The sequence below is a fragment of the Eublepharis macularius genome, chromosome 12, assembly GCF_028583425.1.
Source record: "Eublepharis macularius isolate TG4126 chromosome 12, MPM_Emac_v1.0, whole genome shotgun sequence".
NCBI lineage: Eukaryota > Metazoa > Chordata > Lepidosauria > Squamata > Eublepharidae > Eublepharis > Eublepharis macularius.
In genome coordinates, this window is record NC_072801.1 from 67,726,702 (window position 1) to 67,741,353 (window position 14,652).

At 50.8% G+C, this 14,652-nt stretch overlaps 1 pseudogene; it reads right to left on the bottom strand.

The window, feature by feature from the left end:
* Positions 1-12,034: 12,034 nt before the first annotated feature.
* On the bottom strand, positions 12,035-12,987 carry LOC129339604 (olfactory receptor 11G2-like; annotated as a pseudogene).
* Positions 12,988-14,652: the final 1,665 nt, after the last annotated feature.

Sequence of the window (14,652 nt, forward strand, 5' to 3'; positions counted from 1 at the left end):
TATTTGCCCACATATTCGGAAAGAAGAGACGGACACAAGGCTTGGGTGAAACAGGGCCTTTTATTGACCAATTCAACGTGAACACTTGAACTAAGACTTAACTAATGGCAAGGGTGAAACTAGCGGTACAGTTCGAGCAAGGGGGTCACTGTGACCAACTCCTCGTACTGCATGGGCGAGCACCCCCTGCCCTAGGCTCAAGCCATCCACTGCATGGCTATAACCCAGCCGACCAGGCTAATGGTTCCCCCCTTTAAAGCGCCATACACCCCAGCCATAAGGCCCGAGGTAATGCCTTTTCCGGGGGGTCCCAAGGGCAGTCTGCCCTCTCAGCTGGCAACCGTAAGGCCCGCCAGCCGATCCGAGACAGACCCCCATTCCCCACCAATGGGGATGTGCCACCGGGTGCTCACCAGCCCGCTCTACCTACCCCAGCTAACCTGCCAAAAACAGAACCAACACCTAAACCAGGCAGTACAAGGTAGGCGAAAAACACACCCCACAAACTGCCAATCCAGTGAGGGGTGAAAAAATTCCTACCTGGCCCCTAAAACGGCGACCGGCTATACCTGTACTGCCAATCCAAGGGTGAGGAGGGTGGGACGAGCCAGCCCGCAACTGCACGGAGGGGGAAGGCGGGCAAAGCCAATAATGGTTCTAAAGCCCCACCCACGTCAGGCTCCCGGATGCCCGGGAAAGCCAGCCGCTCTCCCTCCGTGCATGAGGGCAAAGCCAGGCACCCGGGTAAGCGCGTGCACGCGCACGCACCGGGAGTGCCTATTTGCCCACATATTCGGAAAGAAGAGATGGACACAAGGCTTGGGTGAAACAGGGCCTTTTATTGACCAATTCAACATGAACACTTGAACTAAGACTTAACTAACGGCAAGGGTGAAACTAGCGGTACAGTTCGAGCAAGGGGGTCACTGTGACCAGCTCCTCGTACTGCATGGGCGAGCACCCCGTGCCCTAGGCGCAAGCCATCCACTGCATGGCTATAACCCAGCCGACCAGGCTAATGGTTCCCCCCTTTAAAGCGCCATGCACCCCAGCCGTAAGGCCCGAGGTAATGCCTTTTCCGGGGGGTCCCAAGGGCAGTCTGCCCTCTCAGCTGGCAACCGTAAGGCCCGCCAGCCGATCCGAGACAGACCCCCATTCCCCACCAATGGGGATGTGCCACCGGGTGCTCACCAGCCCGCTCTACCTACCCCAGCTAACCTGCCACCATTAGGGCCAAGCCTCTGCTTAGGCCCTAACGCCCCACATCTCCTGCAGGGCCAACCACAACCCTTGTCGCAAATCCGTAAGGAAGATCTCATTACCTTTAAAGGACAGGTGCACACCGTCCCCCCTAAAGAGGTCAGCGTACGTGTCCCTAATTTGAGGATGGGGCAAATAAACCCCCAGGCCCTCATCCAAAGCCTTAAATATGGCCTTATTGGCCTTACGCCTAGTCCGCTCAACAGCATCGTGGTCCAAAGCCTCCCTCCATACCCGCCAGGGGAGGATGGCCGAATAGATAATAAGAACGCCTGGCCACCGGCTCAGAATAAACCGAAGGTCCGCTTGCGCTTGCAGCGTAAGAGCCTTCCCCTTGACCCAACCTAAGTCATTACCCCCTAAATGTATAACTAAAAAATGAGGCGGAGGGGCAGACCTCCCCTCAAACAGGAGAGGCAACAGGCCCGGACAACGTAGGCCCCGACGGCTCTGCCACTCGATCTGGGCCCAACGGCTGAGGCCAAGCTGGGATCCGAGGTGGGTCCTCTTGGCCTGATGGGCAGCCCAGAAGACCATGCTGTGCCCGCAGATGAGGATCCGACACCTCCCATGGCGAACCACAGCACCTAAAAGAAAGAACAGTCAAACACAGTTCACCTCGGGGCAGGCAGAGGGCGGACATACCCCCGGTAAGCCGCCGAACGCCACCGCCCCACTCTGCGAATAGCCGCATCAGTGTAACCCATAGCAGCGGCGGTAGAAGCCGCCCCAATTCTGAAAGAATGGGTACCAAACCCTCCAGGCCCAACTTAGCTAAGGCCCGCCCAGTGACAGACCAGAACTGATACCTGGTAAGAGGTGACTGATCGCAATGGCGAAAGAGAAGACCCTCGCCCTCTCCCCTTTTCTTGAGATACGCACGCAATCCCTTAACCGGGCACAACTCGGCATCAGCGCAAGAGCCCAACCAAACGGTCGACCCTTTACGATGCTGGTCAGTCTTGGACGACCGGATCCTTAAGGAGACTTTCTCTCCCACGAACTGTACATCCTGAAGTAGCAGCGCCCGCTGAGAGAGGTCCAAGCGAGACTGAGCCACCAACTCACCGACCCTGAGAGCCCCAAAGAAGGCCGTAAGCGCCGCAGCATGGAAGAACACCGCTGCATAGCCCAATCGGCAAACCGACTGCCAGGCACCCACCAAGCCTTTCAGTATGGCTGGTGAAATAGGTTGCCTGGCATCCTGCCGCGCACCACCCTCCCGGGACCAACCCTCAAGCATCTTACGAATCTTGAAGTCACCGGTCATATCCGGAACTCCCCTAGCCTTACTAATAAAGGCAAGGGCAGCCAAGAGCCCCCGAATGGACCTAACAGATAGGCCGCCAGCCCTCCTTGCAACGCAGAATTGCATAAGGTGCTCAGCCGGAATGGGCCAGCTCTGCTCCAAACCAGCCTCGATACGAAAGCTCATGAACTGACGCACAGCGCGATCATACGCTCTTCTCGTGCTGGGTGCGATGGCTAGACGGATGGCTCTGTGCACTTCTTCCCTCCAAGACTCCACAACTCCACAGGCATTGGAGACAGCGAGGGATCTGCGCCGGGTGCAAGCAGGCGAAAGCGCTCCATCTGCTGGCGAGACAGAGCGTCCGCCACCCCGTTGTCAATACCAGGGACGTGCCTAGCCTTGAACAAAATGTTCAGGCGAAGGCAGCGGAGCGTGAATGGCCTGACCAACCCCATGACCCTGGGAGACCTGGCAGAAAGGGAATTGATCACGTGCACCACTGCCATGTTGTCACACCAAAAGTGGACAACATGGTTGGCGAGCTCATCCCCCCACAACCAAAGCGCAACCAGGATTGGAAAGAATTCCAAAAACGTGAGATCCCTAGTGACTCCCGTAGCGTGCCAAACAGCTGGCCAAGGCTCAGCACACCAGTGTCCCCTAAAAAAGACACCGAAGCCCCAAGCCCCGGAAGCGTCGGAAGCCACCCGCAATTCAACTTCCAGTAGCAATTCTTCCCGCCATAAAGTCACTCCATTGAATGAGGCAAGAAAATCCTCCCACACCCGAAGGTCCTCCCTAACACCTATAGACAACCTAACCTTATGATGGGGCAAACGCAATCCCACCATGACCTCACACAGGCGTCGCAAAAAGGCGTGCCCAGGTGCCACAGCTTTACAAGTGAAATTCAGGTGACCCACGAGCTGTTGTAGCTCACGAAGCGTCACCTTGTGTTTACTGCGCATGGCAAACAACCTCTCACGCAAATCAGCCACTTTGGCTGCTGGGAGACGAAAGGTCTGCGCCACCGTGTCGATCTCGATCCCTAGGTAAGTCAACACCTGCGTGGGCCCCTCGGTCTTCTCGTGCGCCAGCGGAACACCCAGTTCATCCGCCAACGCCATAAAACCCGCCAATAGACGGGCACATTGACCAGACCCCTGGGGCCCACAAAAAATAAAATCATCAAGGTAGTGGGCGGAGTCACGGCTTCGCAGCCTCTGACGCAAGGCCCACTCCAAAAAGGAACTAAACTTCTCAAAGGCCGAACAGGACACAGAGCACCCCATTGGGAGCGCCCTGTCCATGTAAAACTGGCCCTCAAAGGAGAACCCCAACAACTCAAAGTCCTCCGGGTGCACAGGGAGGAGACAAAATGCTGACTTTATGTTGCATTTCGCCATTTCCGCACCCCAACCATTCTTCTTAACCATACTAACCGCCTCATCAAATGACGTATACCGGACGGAACACAAATGCTCCGGAATGGCGTCATTAACTGAATCTCCCTTGGGAAAAGACAAGTGATGTATCAGCCGATACTCACCAGCTGCCTTCTTAGGCACAACTCCCAGTGGGGAAACCCGCAAATTGGGCACCGGAGGGGCGGCAAATGGGCCCAAGACGCGCCCTTCCCTGCATTCCTTATCTATCTTACGCCTAACTACGTCCTCCAAACCCTTAACTGAACACAAATTCTGAGACATGAAAGGGGCCCGCGGGCCCTGAAACGGAATTCTAAAACCATAAATGAAACCGTCTAACAAAAACCGTGATGAAACTCGGTCAGGATAAGACCGCAAGGCCTCAGCCAGAACCTTCAGTTTTATGGGAGAAGGACCCTTTGTCAGGAGCAACTTGTCCGGAGCCGCCACCTGGGCGCCTGTACCCGCCACCCCGAGGCTTGGGGTGGGGGCAGGCCGGAAATGAATGGGGGCCCCTGCATCGTGGGCACTCATGCTTAAACCCGCACCCTTTTCTGGAACACACGCCCTGATAGGCAAAGTCCCAACAAAGCAGCCGGGGCTGAACCGACTGCCCCGCTGAGGCACGGGTACCAGAGGTGGAGGCAGGCCTATGCAACAAATGCCCACTATCGGCTCTATCGCCCAAATTGGGCTTGGCCAGGGCCATCAACTGCAGCCAAAGCTGCTGATGTATGCGGTCCCACGGCAAGGTAGGGTCAGAGACTGCACGCATACGGAACTCTTCGTCGTACTGCATCTAAGCAGCACCAACGAAATCCGTATATCCCCTGTATATTATGTCAATATATTGAAACAGGGGGGCAGCCCTGTGAGGCTGCGCATGGGCAATAACCCCGGCGTAGATCAACATACCCGGCAGCCAATTGGACCAAGATCGGTCCACCTTACGCCTCTTCATCCTCTCCTTATCGCGTTCATCCATGTCCTCCTTATCCTTCTTTTCCAATTCCCGGAAAAGAAGAGTAAAGACGTTGACGAACTCACCACGCAGTATCTTGTCCCTGGTGGCAGGGGTCAGGTGGTCTCCCAATGGGAGGGCCGCGTCCCCAAACGGCATGGCCCGGTAGGGCAACAACCCCAAGGCAGTGGGCTGATAATAAGGACCCCCTAGATAGGGGGGCCATAAGGCCGCCGGTTGCCCAAATGGTTGCAAGCCACCCCCCACAGCGGCTGAAGAAGCAGGCGCTGTGGGTACAGAAACAGGCGTAACAGGGGCTGGACCAAGTCCCCCCAGTCCCTGTTGAGCCGGGACAGGCGCGTGACCCCAAGGCTGCCATGGCCCAACACCAAAAGGTTGCAGCTGCCCAGGAATTCCTGGCCAAGCCGGATGATTAGAATAAGAAGAATGTGGCAACTGAGATCCCCAGCTGGTGGGACCACATGATGTCCCTATAGGCCCCCAGGGCCATGTCTGAGATGTCTGTGGCAAAGCGGACTTACCCTCGGGCTCCACCTGTTCCACGGCCACCGCTACATGAGGAACCTCCGACACCTCGGCTGTGTCATCCTCTGACTGTGCCGAAGGTCCCACTCGGTCCAGGTCCTCCTGAAGCACATCCGCGCCGCTCATCTCACCATCTGTAGAACTTTCCAGAACAGAAAGACGCGTGAGGACGTCACGCTGAAAAGTGGCCCGGGAAACCTTCTTAGAAGCCCTACCGGCCCTGTTGGGAACTACCTGACCGGGAGAAACCCCCTTGGCCCGTTCCAATAAGGCTAACTTGGCCAAAATCTCCTGCCGGAGCAACCCTGAATCCTCCTCATCAGAGGACGACGCAGGGGGAGGCCCACTCACTCTGGGGCGCTTAGCAGGCTGCTTGCCTTTGCTGTTGCCTACCCCTTTTTTTGGAGGCATGATGACAATCGGGGGGGGGCAATTGCCCACCAACACACCTGGCACTAGGCCCCCACTCAAAGTACCAATAATACCCGGGCCAGTAATGCAGATCGTGCCCTAAGGTCACGGCCGAAAACTCCCAGCAGACGTGACTAGAACAGCCAATGTGAGCCTCTTCCTAACCCAGTCTTTCCCCCACACTCTCTCCCCCTCTCTCTGTCCCCTTCCCTCTCTCTTTTATTTTATGTAGTGGTTTTGTTTTGTTTTTTTGAGAGAGGAAAAAGGCAAAGGCCACCCTACAGCCACCAGAGGGAAATAAGGGGGGGTGGCAAGAGGGGGGGTGCCCACAAGACCCCACAGAGGGCGGCTACCCTATAGGGCGAGGCGCCGCCGCCCAGCTGCAGCGGCCCGGCAAGATGGGCGACGGGACCGGCCCTTCCCTAACGGACCCCAGAGACAGGCCCCGAGGGGCGAACGGCGACGAAACGCCGAAAAAACGGAACCGGGCAAGGGGGGGCGCACAACCACCCCGCCGCCTCCAACCCACCCAGAACCCAGTGCCCAGGTAGGAAAAAGGAGGGGGGAGGGGGCTGGAGCGACGAACGCCCAAGCGGCAAGCCTGAATTCGCGGCCGACAGCCGTCCCCAGAACCGGGAGGGCAAACCGCCCCAAAGCCTCGTTGGCCCAAGAGCGTCTCGGCGTGCGGCCCAAGCGCCAGCAACAGACGCGGCCGCACGTCCTCTCCCCTCACGAGCCAGCCCGCAACTGCACGGAGGGGGAAGGCGGGCAGAGCCAATAATGGCTCTAAAGCCCCGCCCACGTCAGGCTCCCGGATGCCCGGGAAAGCCAGCCGCTCTCCCTCCGTGCATGAGGGCAAAGCCAGGCACCCGGGTAAGCGCGCGCACGCGCACGCACCGGGAGTGCCTATTTCTTGCCGAAATGATAGACGACGGGGGATAGCCTCTACTAAGAAATGCCCTTTCCATCCGAGTGCAATTAGAACTAAAATCACCAATATATGAAGAATTATGTTTGAGGTGCAAAAACTGTCCTACTGGAATATTATATTTCAGCCGCTGCGGGTGGAAGGAGGAAAAATGGAGATAAGAGCACCTATCCGTAGTCTTCTTAAAGGGTCATACCCCCAATTTCCTATCATTTAGCTTAAAAATGGTGACATCCAAATAGTTAATGCATTCCGTGCTCCCTTGCCAGGTAAATTTTATATCGTGGCTAATGGTGTTGATCCAGTGGCCAAATTGTTCCGCCACCACCTGAGTAGTAATCAGGGCTATGACATCATCTACATACCGCCAATAATATAAGATGGAATCCCTGTAAGGACTATTCTCACCATTTAAAATGAAATCCCTTTCTAATTGGGCCATAAAAAGGTTGGCGATGGAAGGGGCAGCAGCACACCCCATAGCTACCCCTTTAGTTTGGTAGTAAAAAATCCCATCAAACTTGAAATAGTTACGTTCCAAAATCACATCTAAGATGTTAAGTAGAAAAGGGGTAGACGGGCTCTGTGATGTTCTTGTCAATAAAGCTGTTTCCACCACTGTCCTGCCCCCTTCATGGGGGATAGATGTGTATAAGGATACAACATCGAGTGTCATTAAATAAGCCGAATTGGGGAGCTGTAACTGTTCCACAGAAGCAATAAGTTGCATGGTATCACATAGATATGCCTCCGTCTGACCCACCAGCGGCTGTAAAAAACGATCCAAGTATATCGAGAGAGGTTCAAGTACTGAATTACTGCCAGAGATGATTGGCCTTCCAGGTGGTGGTATACCCCCTTTGTGTATTTTCGGAAGGAGATAAAACAAGGGGGTTCCGAGGGCTCCTGTTTTGCAGCCCATCATAAGTCTTTCCATCAATTTCATTATGTGTCAGGCCCTCATTCAACACTATCCTAATTATTTTTTGTATCTGGGGCAGCGGATCCCTCCCGATTACCATGTAGTTGGAGGTAACCGAGAGTTATCTAATCGCTTCCTGCCGATAATGGTCAGTATCCTGGACAACTATGCCCCTGCCCTTATCAGCCAACTTAATGACGATATTGGGGTCATTCTTCAAAGAATTTAAAGCTTCCCATTCACCACGATCTAAATTATATCTGTGAGATCTCCGCTGGCTTTCTAGATTCTCAATATCCCTGAGAACAACTCTCTCGAAACAATCTATGGAAGAGTCCGAAATAGAAGGGCAAAAAGTAGATCTTGGTCTGATACTAGTATCTGGTGTCAAATTGGTAGAATTTCCAAAAAAAATCTTTAATTTTATAAGCCTAAACAATTTATAAATATCCAGTCTCATGTTGAAAGGTTTATAACTGGGTGTAGGCACAAAGCCAAAACCCCTATTTAATACCCTTCTCTCAACCTCAGTAAGTTGCCTTGAGGACAAGTTAAAAACTAAGTCCTCGGTTTGTATGATTTCTTGGGACGTGGTGGACCCTTCCCTAAAAAATTCCGGGTGCCCCTAAATGAGTAAGAAACATTGCGATTGCGCAGACTTTTGGTGCTGGTGCCCTCGTCACCAGAAGTATCTGTTTCCGAGGGTTCTGTTGTTTCAAAATCTGAACCTGTTTGGAGATTTCATGCCCAGGAGACTCTCTTGCGAGGTCTAGCATTGAAGTCTTCCTTCCATGTATAGATTCTCCCGGAGGTGTAATCCTTCCTGTCCCTCTCAAACTTTCTCAGTTTTAGTTCTTTCAGCTTCTCCTTGCTCTCCGCAATAGTGCGGTCGAGTTCAGCCCTATGAGCCTCAAACTCCTCCAGCGTCACCTTAGCTTTGAGCTGGTCCTCCATCCTGGTGATTTCTACCGTAATTTTGTCTGCTTCTGAGTTAGACGTTCTAATCAACAATAACATTAGGTCGAAAGAGCACTTATTCAGTATAGCTGCCCAGCGTTGTGTAAATTATTCATTGTCCTTGAACATTCCTGGGGGCTTATGCATGCGTAAGCCTCTCGGAATGAATTTATTAATCGAATAATCTGTCAGAGATGCTGCATTAAGCAGCATGCGGCATTTTTTCATTTCTAGCTACTCAAGGGTGGTCCAATCCTCCATCGGTATAGGGGTTTCACTGCCAAACAGGGATTTATTCATAGCCAAAATGGAGTCCCTTTCCTCCGCCGAGTAGGTGAAACATTCTGCCAATTCCGACATACTTCCCTACTATAAAGTCCAAAGCCAGACCAACAAGGGAACCACCCGGATAGTAATTGCAAACCAAACAGGTCCGGGAATACACAATAAGCCAACAATTCCGTTTGGAAATTATTTATACATACAAAAGTGCAAGTGTGTAAAGTGCAAATAAATATATATATGTATAGAATACAATAAATACAGTCAAATTTCTTTGTCTTGTGTCCAAGTCGTTATGGTAAGAACAATGTCCTGAATAGAGCAAGTTGCTCATTGATAGGTCTCCAAGAAGTCACGATGTCAAAAGGGGGGTGACTCCAGTCCAGATCTGGAAAATTCAAAACGTGCCGACGGGATTATGCGGGCATATTATACAATTCCCGTTTCGTATCACACTTCCTCCGGGCACAATTCTAACTGGACTCCTGAAGGGAAGAGGGCGGAGGGGAATCCCTGAATTGTCGCCGGCCAATGACAATGCTGGTGACTAGGATGAAGCCGAAAGAGAGAAATAGAACCGCTCTTCCTATTTGCTGCTGCTGCTGCTGCCAACCATACCTCCATAATTTCCAAACGGAATTGTTGGCTTATTGTGTATTCCCAGACCTGTTTGGTTTGCAATTACTATCCGGGTGGTTCCCTTGTTGGTTTGGCTTTAGCATCTGAGATCTGACAAGACTGGGTTATATCATGCTGCCTTCCCTTCCCCACCCTATACAAATGGGTAAAATAAATGGATATGATGGCTTCTTATGGATGATGAAAGTATCTCTGTTTACACCACATGATATGCTTAATGGACACTTGGGGAGAGAGATATTGCACTTGCTGGTCTGCCTAGATGCATTCAGCAGACATTCCGAAGAGACTATACGTACCCACAAACAATTAATGCTTGGGGAATCGGCACATGACCTAGAATGCTGCAATAACTGTTGCGGCACCCCAGGTCATGTATACTAGGGCTGCCAAGCCCCCATTTGGGGCAGCCCCATTCTGAGCTTCTGTGGCCCACCACCACTTCAAGTGATGGTGGAGATTTTTTTAAAAAACCTCACTGCTGTTGTGAGCATGATTATCATGGAGATTCTGATGATTTCTAGAACTTTTGCCATTGCTTCCAGGTGTTCCCCAGAAGTGACATCATCACACTCCTGATGCTGACCCCTGTGTAACCCCCTCCCCGCCCCAGAGGTAGGCAGTGGCAAACCACCTCTGTTAGTCTCTTGCCTTGAAAAACCTAGCACAGGTCAGCATAAGTCAACTGAGGCTCGGCCGCACTCTCCACAGCCAAGTAGAGGAGGGCAAGGAGCTGTTCCAGTTGGCAGCAAAGGATAGGACCCGAAGTTCCCCTTCACTGGTAGTTTTCAGGAAGAGGGGGGATGAATATTTGACAGAGATCCTTTAGGTTCCTCCTGCAAGGGACAGGGGGTTGAACTAGAAGGTCTGAATGGCCTTCCAGCTCAGTGATTCTGTGATTCCACCACCCAACCAGCCTTCTACCTCATGTCCCATCCCTCCTTCTACTGGTGGCCAGATTTGGTTGGGGAACCCTAATGTGTACAGTTCCTAAGCTCAGTTTTTGTGTATATAAAGTTGTCAGCAATACAGATAAGCCTATGCATAGAGTTGGTAAATTGGCAGGGACTGTTCACACATAAACTACACATGTGGGTTGGCAGCTGAGCCTGCAATGCTACACCACCTTCCCCAAACCACAGATTGGGTTGGATCCAGCCATCTTTCTGCTTAGTCTCTGTCAGTCCCCTCTTCATTAAAGCATCCACCCCACACGGGTTTTGTTCATGCCATTCCCATGATTGCTAGCATGCCCTTTTTGGATGGGCCTCCCTTTTTCGCTAGCAGAAATGCTGATTCAGTCCAGCCCATTGGTTTTATTTGCCATGTTGTATCAGCAATACTAGGGGATGTTCTATCTCTACATCTCTGTGATAAGCTGGAGTGGTAACAATAAACCGAGTGTCTATCAGTTCAGATTAAGACCAGGAATCTTAATGAGAATCAGTGTTGTCAAGAGCAGATACTTAGTGGGAATGTTCAGGTGGGCTTCGGACCTAGAGACTCATTGGTGGCCAAGAGTCACCTGAGCTGAGTGGCCTCTGGGATGTTGCCAGCATCGCACTAGCCAAATGGCTTGTCTTGCTCCTGGGCCATTTTTATGCCCCTGAGTGCTAAATGGAGTTTTTATGAAGTTCACTTTCCACAGTACATTTGCAATCTTATGTGTATGTTGGTAAGGGGGGGGGGACACTCGTGAAAAATAACTTCCTTTCCTTTCTTCCATACATTTTCCCAATGCCTCTTTAGAGTTGTTTCCTCCTAAATCAGCTGCTCCTGCCATGCCATTTTTAACTGGAATGGCTGCCTGTATTTTATTTACTTATTTAGCTCCTTTTTTATGTCCCACTCCCACCTTTTCTCACAGCCTGAAAGCAGATTTTTGGGACCTCAAATTCAATAAAAAAAAACCCCATAAGATCCATTTCTACAACAAAAAGAAAGAGAGAGGAGACAGACTCCATGAGCATTTAGACTTGGAGAGAGTGAAGAGGGCAGTTTGTCACTAATCCCCTACAAAAATATCCACACATCTTTCTATTTATCTGTCTACACAGGCATTGCAGTTATCCACAACCAGAGAATATAAACAAACAGCACTGACGTATGCATCTATTTTTATTGAACAATCGTAACAAAGCCTGTTGTGGGAAAAAATACAACAGGCTCTAGAAAGTGCAGGGCAGGTGGGCCAGGCATTGGCTTCTCCCCAGCACTCTGATGGGGGGGCAGGTGCTATGGCTGGTGCCTGCGACCAGCAGTGGCCCATTCTGGCCTCCTTGGGGACAGATCAGGCAGCCACAGGCAGGAGGAGCTGCCAGGGGTGGCACCAGGTGCCCTGGAGGGATCCTGCACCCAACAGCGGGCTGATCCAGCCCTGTTGGCGAACAGTTGGCACTAATTAAGGTTACTTTTACTACTTTCATTACAGGTGACTGCATAATTTTTTTTATACAGTTATTCCCAGAAATCTCACTTTTCTTCTTTGCAACCTGCCTAGTGCCTCCTTTACCTGATCGTTCCTCAGGCAATAAATCATGGGGTTCAAAAAGGGTGTAATGGAAGTGTAGAAGAGTGTTACAGCCTTTGCGACTTCTGACTGATATTCTCCATCTGGAATTACATACATTGCTGCAACAGAGCCATAGAAAAGAGTTACCACTACTAGATGGAAAGAAATGGTAGAGAAAGCTTTTCTTCGACTGCCTTTGAAAGAGGGTTTCATCAGGGTAAGAATTACAATACTATAAAATAGCATAACAAAGAAAATATTACCTAAAAGGAAAATATTCACTGAAACTGAAAGAAAAGAGGAGCAATGCCCAATGGTGGACAAGCCAGGAACAGGATAGGCCCAGTATCACACAGTAAATGATCAATGGTGTTGGAGCCACAGAAGGACAGCTTGGACATCATGACCACTGGGACAACAAAGGCCATGAAACCAAGGACCCAACAAGCAGCCACCAGAACATAGCAAAAATTTACAGACATGGTTTGTGAGTAGCGTCGTGGGTGGCAGATGGCCAAGTACCGATCCAAGGCCATGGCTGAGAGGAAGCAGCCTTCAGTGGTGCCAAAAGAGAATAAGAGGTAGAATTGAAGGAAGCAGTCCCTGAATGAGATGATCCCTTGAGCGGAAGCCAGGTCAAACAGCATCCGGGGCACCGTGGTGCTCACGTAACAGATCTCCAGCCAGGAGAAGTTGCTCAGCAGGATGTACATGGGAAGCCGGGCCAAGTGGGTGTCTAGTCCCACCAATGCAATGATGATGCAGTTCTCGGCCAATGTGAGCATGTAGAGAATGGTAAAGAAAATGAGGAGCAGGAACCGTTCTTGTTGTCCGACTCCAAACTCCAGCAAAGTGAATTCTTGAACTGCGCTCCCATTGGCCAGCTCCATCTGGAACCAGATAATAGCAGAATTAAGCATTGTCTGCCTGTCCTAAAATGTTAAGAAGGATCCTTCTCCAGGTCTCCCACCTCACTGTGGTTTGAAATCCGATTCAACCATGTTTCTGATCCGTATTTAGTAACACAAATGGCAAACCACATTGCTCATAATAAGAACATTTGCACTAATTTGGAAAACAATGGGGGCCATTCCTAATGGGGGACAGGCCAGGGACAGAATAGGACCTGGATCACACAAAAAATGATCGATGATGTTGGGGCCGCAGAAAGACATCTTGGACATCATAATCACTGGGATGACGTATCCCATAAAACCGCAGATCCAACTAGCAATGACAAGGTTGTAGCAGGACTCTTGAGTCATGAGTTGTGGGTAGTGAAGGGGGTGGCAGATAGCCAAGTACCGGTCCAAGGCCATGGCAGAAAGGAAGAAATAGAACCGCTCTTCCTATTTGCTGCTGCTGCTGCTGCCAACCATACCTCCATAATTTCCAAACGGAATTGTTGGCTTATTGTGTATTCCCAGACCTGTTTGGTTTGCAATTACTATCCGGGTGGTTCCCTTGTTGGTTTGGCTTTAGCATCTGAGATCTGACAAGACTGGGTTATATCATGCTGCCTTCCCTTCCCCACCCTATACAAAAGGGTAAAATAAATGGATATGATGGCTTCTTATGGATGATGAAAGTATCTCTGTTTACACCACATGATATGCTTAATGGACACTTGGGGAGAGAGATATTGCATTTGCTGGGAGACTATACGTACCCACAAACAACTAATGCTTGGGGAATGTGCGCATGACCTAGAATGCTGCAATAACTGTTGCGGCACCCCAGGTCATGTATACTAGGGCTGCCAAGCCCCCATTTGGGGCAGCCCCATTCTGAGCTTCTGTGGCCCACCACCACTTCAAGTGAGGGTGGAGATTTTTTTTAAAAACCTCACTGCTGTTGTGAGCATGATTATCATGGAGATTCTGATGATTTCTAGAACTTTTGCCATTGCTTCCAGGTGTTCCCCAGAAGTGACATCATCACACTCCTGATGCTGACCCCTGTGTAACCCCCTCCCCGCCCCAGAGGTAGGCAGTGGCAAACCACCTCTGTTAGTCTCTTGCCTTGAAAAACCTAGCACAGGTCAGCATAAGTCAGCTGTGACTTGGCTGCACTCTCCACGGCCGAGTGGAGGAGGGCAAGGAGCCATTCCAGTTGGCAGCAGAGGATAGGACCCGAAGCTCCCCTTCACTGGCAGTTTTCAAGAAGAGGCTGGATGAATATTTGTCAGAGATGCTTTAGGCTCATCCTGCTTGGGGCAGGGGGTTGGACTAGAAGGTCTTTATGACCCCTTCCAGCTCAGTAATTCTGTGATTCCACAGAAAATTTGGTGTTTGATGACCTGAGTGGAGGAAACTAACTGATTACTATCTCTATTTAAGTAGATTAAATGAGGAAAGGAGTGAATTGAAATGGTCTTTTTCTTTTCCTTAGCTGGCATCATCTTTAATTAGAAGATCCCCTTCTTTATTTTACTATCTTCCCTCAACTCAGTCGCAGAAGTTATTCCATTCCTCTGTTTCTACTAGCTTAAAGAGCAAAGAAAATATTATTTCACAGACCACAATGTTCCCAAATATTCACATCAAATCTAAACA